The 6,724-nt window shown below is 37.3% G+C and overlaps 1 protein-coding gene across 1 annotated transcript in view; it reads right to left on the bottom strand.

Annotated features, from left to right (window-relative positions):
• The window catches only part of LOC118341824 (SLIT-ROBO Rho GTPase-activating protein 1-like), a 51,121-nt gene that overhangs the window by 38,567 nt on the left and 5,830 nt on the right, over window positions 1–6,724 (bottom strand). The window lies entirely within an intron of this gene.

Raw genomic sequence — 6,724 nt, 5'->3', positions numbered from 1 at the left:
AGACTGAGACCAGAAACTCATCAGGAAACTGTTTACTGAGCTCTTAAATCAACTGAGAAGGCTCATTTCTCCATAAGACTGCATGGTATCAGAGTGGAGCTCCCCCTGTTGGCCATTACATAGATAAGTTGAAGTAGAGAGTTAACAAAAAAAACTAGCATAAACTATACTAACTGATGTCAATAACACCAAGCAAAATTACAAATTACAGCTCAAAATACATCTTTAAGTGCCTCTTTAAATAATGTCAAAACATTAACAGAAAGTTCACATTTTCAGTTGCCCCCGCGGCCACATAATTCATTTCTTTCCTCCGCCTGATGCTATAAGAAGAGTTGAAAACCGTATCGGTTCCTAGTGAGTGTCGACATTTCTCATGACACGGAGAAGAGAAATGCTCCCTCGTGCCCTCTGGGCTCAAAACACATCAATAAATCTCTGCACAAAACAAGGTCAGGAAGCAAATCCAGTGTAACCACCAATGTTTAAACTGCATTTACCTTGTAAACATATATCCCCAAATGAGAACAAGTAATCAAGGTGGGATCAGGTGATTAAAAAAAAAAAACTTAGTGTGACAGTGTTAAAATGAAAGGGTGGGAGAAGAGTTTGACATGTGAAGAACAGGATGTGACCCCTGATCTCCTTCAGCCCCCTGATGTTCCAGATGTAAACATCCCGTGCCACAGTCCTGCTCTAACACATTGGTTTTTATACCATAAACACACAACAAAAAACAAAAAAAAAACAAAAAAAAACATGAAAGGCATTGGACACAATCCAAGACAGGCTGGGAAACAATGTCATTCATGTTATTGAGAGTTAAAGATTTGTATCAAACCAGCAAGGTTGAGTAAAAGACCTTCAAAGAGGACCAAGTACTTGAGCGATTGACCACAGTGTTCAGATTTCATCATACCTCATAGATCTCAGAGGTCCTCCAGAACCAATGGGTTAAAAGGCGCAATTCTAGCATTAAATCCTAAAGCAACCACAAGAAACAAAAGTTATTTTTAGGCTTTGAGGCTGAAACAAATATGACAGACACAACATCGTTGTTGGAGGATTGAATACGGGCTCAGTGGTGGACTAGCTGATCTGGATGACCATATTTGCAAATATATAATATGATAATAAATAACAATAATTCTTAAGTGTACCGCACACATGTATGAACATGGCATTCTGGTTGCTATACTTGCTGGGACTAATAACTCTTGATTGATCGTTGGTCAACGTTGTTACTCATAAATCCATTACTATTTTTTTACCTAAAGTCTGTCCGAAGTTTTTAACTAACTGCTACTTGATTTATGGTGTGATTTACTTTAAAAAAAAAAAAAGTTATATCTTTTGTAAATCTTTTGTTTTATTTATCTCTGCATACATAAAGAAAGTCTCCAAAGTATTCATACGGTTTAGGATGAGAAATGAGATTATGCTAAGGTAACTGACGTTATTTACTAATTTATTGGAATAATGTTTAATCATTTGAGGTATATTAAATGTAAAGTAAGTAAAATGTAATCTTTATTCAAGTTTTAGGTCAGATATATCAACTATATTTCATATTACTTATTGTACTCATCACTCTTAAACCGGTCAGATATTAGCAAGCTAACATTGTCAGTTGGGTAAACATTGTGATAGTTGGTGCAGCTGGCTATTGTTTCTGTTTGTATTAACCATTAATTATGTACTTTTCTGCAGTGGTTTTACATATTTTGTGTTCATGAATCTCTCGCTTTAAAATAGATTTAAAAGTGCACAATTATCCTTGAAAACAGAAGGTCTTTTGTTAACAAAACAACGTGATTAGAATATGATAATATGCCAAGCTAGAGTGGTGCTGCAGGACAAAGGACGACAACATTAAAGTTCTAGTGGTTAACATGAGAGGTAAACATTGTTGTCTGTGCCCACTTATCCTGTAGGGTCACATTGGGGGTCTCTAGCTTGGTATTTAGCATGAAATGTATTTTTTTTTTCTCAGCCATACCACTTGTGTTGAAGCAGATTTAACTCCTCCTCTCTTTCACTGCCACACTTCTTGAAAATAAACACCTCCTCCTCCCACATTCCAGTATTCCCAGAGCTGGGATTACACAGGAGCAGTGTGGGTATATGTCAGTGTGAAATCTACTGAACCACAACTAATCTCACGGCTTTCCAGGTCAGAAAGGAGAAGTTTTTGAAAAAAAATCAGGTCATAGGAGAAACAAAATAAACAAATGTTACAGTTGTGATAATATACATCTGACAGAGTGATTAAAATTCCTGGACTGATTGTGATTTCCAGAGTGTACATCAGGAAAATGGACACATTCCTCTCATGCTTGCTTTTATCTGAGACATTTGGTATTTGTAAATTGTTTACTATGTTTGTTCTTAGTAATTACTACACTGTAAAACAGAGAAAACTAAAATGGTCATATTCTGGCAGCTGGAGCACCAATTTTTAAGCTTCAATTGGACATACAATCTTTAATTTTCTCATGTTTAAAGATATGTAAAAACAATTAAATGAATTCATAAATACAGGCAAACACTGCTATAATACAAATAATCAGGCTTAAAGTTACATTTAAAGTTATAGAACTGTAATAAAGTCTCTTTAATCTGTAATTACAGTAATTATTGCGGTTTTCACTGATAACATTTTGACAGTTTACCAATGCTTATACACTGATACAAAACATTTATTCAAACATTTGTTTTTGTGTTTGTTTGTCCATAATTACACAAAATATCAATTAACAAAGAAATCCATGTTAAAATCACAGAACAGATACTTTCAAAAGTTTAATATTAACAGTATTAAACTTGAGTTTAACAGTTTAATCTATTAACTAAACAGTAAATATCTGCAAAAAATGTATAGATTTCAGTCTTTATGTATTATTTACTGATTATTCCTGTTATTTCACATTAGACATGTAAGTTGAAACATAAATATAAAACATCTGTCCATTTAAGAGCAATTAACTACATAAACATGAAGTCACAAGTAAATTCACAAGCTAGCATAACTCAGTTAAAGACAGTTATTGTCCCAAAGGGAGACGTGTTTTTGCAGTCCTGTACATCTTCCACCCAGCAGCATACAGACATACACCGTCTACACCACTCATGCAGATATGTTCAGATTCATACAGCAGTAGGGATAAACTCCTGCCAAACGAGCTCTCCTCCATTTTAAATGTCTCGTACAACCAGATGGCAGCAATGTGAAGTGTGGATAGAGGCGGCAATGAGTTTAATTGCTCGATGTGTGAAAGCTCTGTCGCAGGAGACATATCTTCTGTGTAAATGCAGGAATTATTTTATGCCTGTATGCATGGAGAGATATGTATGGAAGCCCATTTCTGCCAATGTGACAAAGAAAAAAAGATTCTAAGTCGTTATAATGAGTATATTATAATGTAATATTGACTCAAAATAATGCCTGTGTGACACCAGGTCAAAATATTGTGAATATTTCTCATTATTTTGATAAAGTTTCTGATTATTTTGATAGTTTCTCATTATTTGGAGAAAATGTCTAATCTTTTTGACTTTTTTCTCCATCAGATTGGCATAAAATGGGCTTCGATAGATATGTGTGTTTGAGAGTTAATCGTATGCATTAGTAAAGGTGTTCTTTCAGTGTTGAATAAGAGTTAAATAATCTGATTATGTTAACCTAACTGAACCTGCCAAGTTTCACCAATCATGTGCACAACATTTAGCCATACATTACTAAACTACTACAGATTTTATTCTCACTAGAACAAATTATTCTCAATTTGTGATGAATTATACCCAAAAAAAGCAAATATTTTCCTTCCTATTTTAACTTTCTCTCGCAAACTTGCAGCTCAATTTTGTAGAAACGGTGCCATGAAATTATTAAGCCGCAGCAATCCCCCAAACACCCCTGCAACATCCTGGAGGGATTGATTATTATTAAATCGCATGAAGTCAAGTTTCAGATCGACAGTTCGATCAGGGAGTTAGAGGGTTGCGGTAAGCAGGTCCGGGGGGCAGGGGAAGCAGAGCTGACACGATGAGGGACAGGAACCAGAGTCAGAGCAGAAGGAAAAACAGCGCCAGGCTAAAGATAACAGGATAACCAGATAAACAGCTGGCAAAAAAAGCCCCAAAGCTACGATCTGGCAGAGTGGAAGCGGCGAGGCTGAGTATTTGTGGAGGTCTCGATTATAAAACGTGGGGCTCTCTCTGATGTGGCAGCAGCTCAGGGAGACGCAGGATGGGAAGTAGAGAGCGAGGCAGCTAATGTTAGTCTGTAATAACTACATAAAAACTTGCTTCTTGTGAGATGCGGTCACGTTGTAGGGTGAATTTAAGCACAGCTGGTGCAACATACTTCCTGTGGATATCAAATGCTAATAGCTAATTCTGCATACGTTTAACGGCGCCAATTTGCTAAAAATGTAAACAAATGTAGGCTAAAACGAGGATAACGAGAGAATACCTGTAGCTGTCACTACAACAGCTCATTTAAGGAGCTTTTACTTGATGTTTCATAAGTAATATAATTATAACAAATATGATAAATTCAGTCCAAATTGAGCTTTATTCTTGTTTTCTCCTACAAATTCCTCCCAATCTGACTCAGATGTGGTTCATAATATGCTAAATGCCTCATTACTAGCTAACTAACTGAAACAAACGGACATAACGATGAGTGAAACCATTCACTCCCAACCCCAGGCCATTGGACATTTTGCTAAAAGCTGAAAACAGATCATATTGTCACATTTTAGAGCCCTGGTGTATAGAGTATAATACTTTTTTGTATGTATTATTGTAAGTAATGTTCGTATTTGTCAGCATAAGTTCACCATGGAAACTATTCTCCCTCTGAGCCGGCAGAGACAACCTGCAGCTTTTGTGTTTCTGAACTAGGTAATTGATTTCTTTCTGCTCCTCTTTCTCGCCTTTATGGAAAAGCGTTTGACTGTGACATCAAATCTCGTACTGTCACTAACGGCGTGCTTTCTCGCTGGCGTTTACAAAGAGCTCGCTTCACACAATCGCCAATTCAGCAGCACCGCAGACGAACCCGGTGAACTCCAATCACAGCGTCCTCCATCCTCATCTCCTGCCGCCTATCTGGTTCCCTAAAATTTAATTGTCGCAATTATCCCAGGGCTCATTATTAGCCCTCCACACATGGATTAATTTGATTTCAATTTAATTTTCTGAGCCTAACTGAATGAGGCTGTGGTAGGAAAAAAATAAATAACAGACAGGTGGATAAACTTGACAAACGCACACGACCGAGGGTGATGGAGGGACTTTAAGGGACTGATTTTGCAATCATATATATCAATACTGAACTCAAACATTATTGTAGCACATTAGTACATTATTTTGCATCATTGCACGCCTTCCCAACATCAAGACCAGTGTATATCATACAGAACAGTCGAAACAGACGAGGGAGGGACTTGTAGAACTGGTAGAAATGTCCTTCACAGAAACTAAAAAGTAAAAGTACTCGAGTCAGTTGTTACAATGAAAAATAAAACTGCTTTAACTTTAATGAGTTATGAAAAAAAAAAAATTGTCTGAGACTTCCTGGATCATATCTCATGTCTATCAGAAACAACACGTCCCCACCAACAGCAGCCCCGTGCATTGTTTTAACACAGGTCTGTTTACATTGTAATAAACCAGAATTATATGTTAACTCCCAAAAATAAACACTTGAGACTTGACCTGAACATGACTGCTGTGGGACTTGACTTGTCTTGAGAGATTTGGGTAAAAATGTCAGTTTTTCACCCAATAAAATCCCCAGAAAAACATCTAATTAAGACACATCAAGCAGGCCATGCATGGTCAAACACCTTGAATATTAAATATTGGACATTTAAAAGCTAAAATCATCATTAGCAGCTTTGAAAAAAAGAACATTTTAAAATGCCATGTCGTTATAATTGTCAGGATTTAAAGACCTAAAAGACTTCATCTTGACTTTACAATTTGCTAATGAACACTTGTGACAGACCCGTCCTGAATTACTTGAAATGTGACACGGACTTGACCCAGAACCCGCTACTTAGACAGCTTCCCTGGCGCGTCAGCTTGCACGTATTTAATTGGTCAAATAATTTTCTGCTGACATTGGACTGCGCCGTGGCAAAACTTGAGCCGGGTTCAACTTTCTGTCTGAGATCAGAGCGTATCAGTGCGGGCACATTTCATTGTTAAACAGCTGATCAGACTAACCTCTTATCATCCGCTCAGCACGGCCAACTGCACACACAATCTAATGTCCTTTCATGTCTGACAGTCAAACACACCACGGACTCGGTCCAGACACACAACCTGACCTCAGACTGTACATGAGCACACACGTGGAGGTCACAGGACCGAGGAAGGCACCCCCTCACATCCCTCCCCATCAGTGTCACGTTATAATCTAACAGTTCCTATACATAGTGATTATAATTTAAGTAGCGTAAATGCCCCTCTGCCTCAGTGAAATAATACACACACCAGCTGTGATTGACTAATTAACCTGTAGAAATAATATGAGGGAAGTATTATATAGATAACATAATAAAGTCACACACACGCACTAATAATATAATAAAACGTGTTCTGTTGTAACTTGAACTCCCAGAACAACTACAGTACAAGCAGAGAATGTCTAAAGGAGAGAACTTCACTCTCTGTACACTTCCGGCTGCTGAACTGTTGCAGTTCCCCTCTG

This window comes from Morone saxatilis, unplaced genomic scaffold, assembly GCF_004916995.1.
Source record: "Morone saxatilis isolate NCDOM2014 unplaced genomic scaffold, NCSU_SB_2.0 Contig10, whole genome shotgun sequence".
In the NCBI taxonomy this organism is placed as follows: Eukaryota; Metazoa; Chordata; class Actinopteri; family Moronidae; genus Morone; species Morone saxatilis.
The sequence above is the reverse complement of the archived record's forward strand: the minus strand, read 5'-3'. Positions and strand labels throughout refer to the sequence as shown.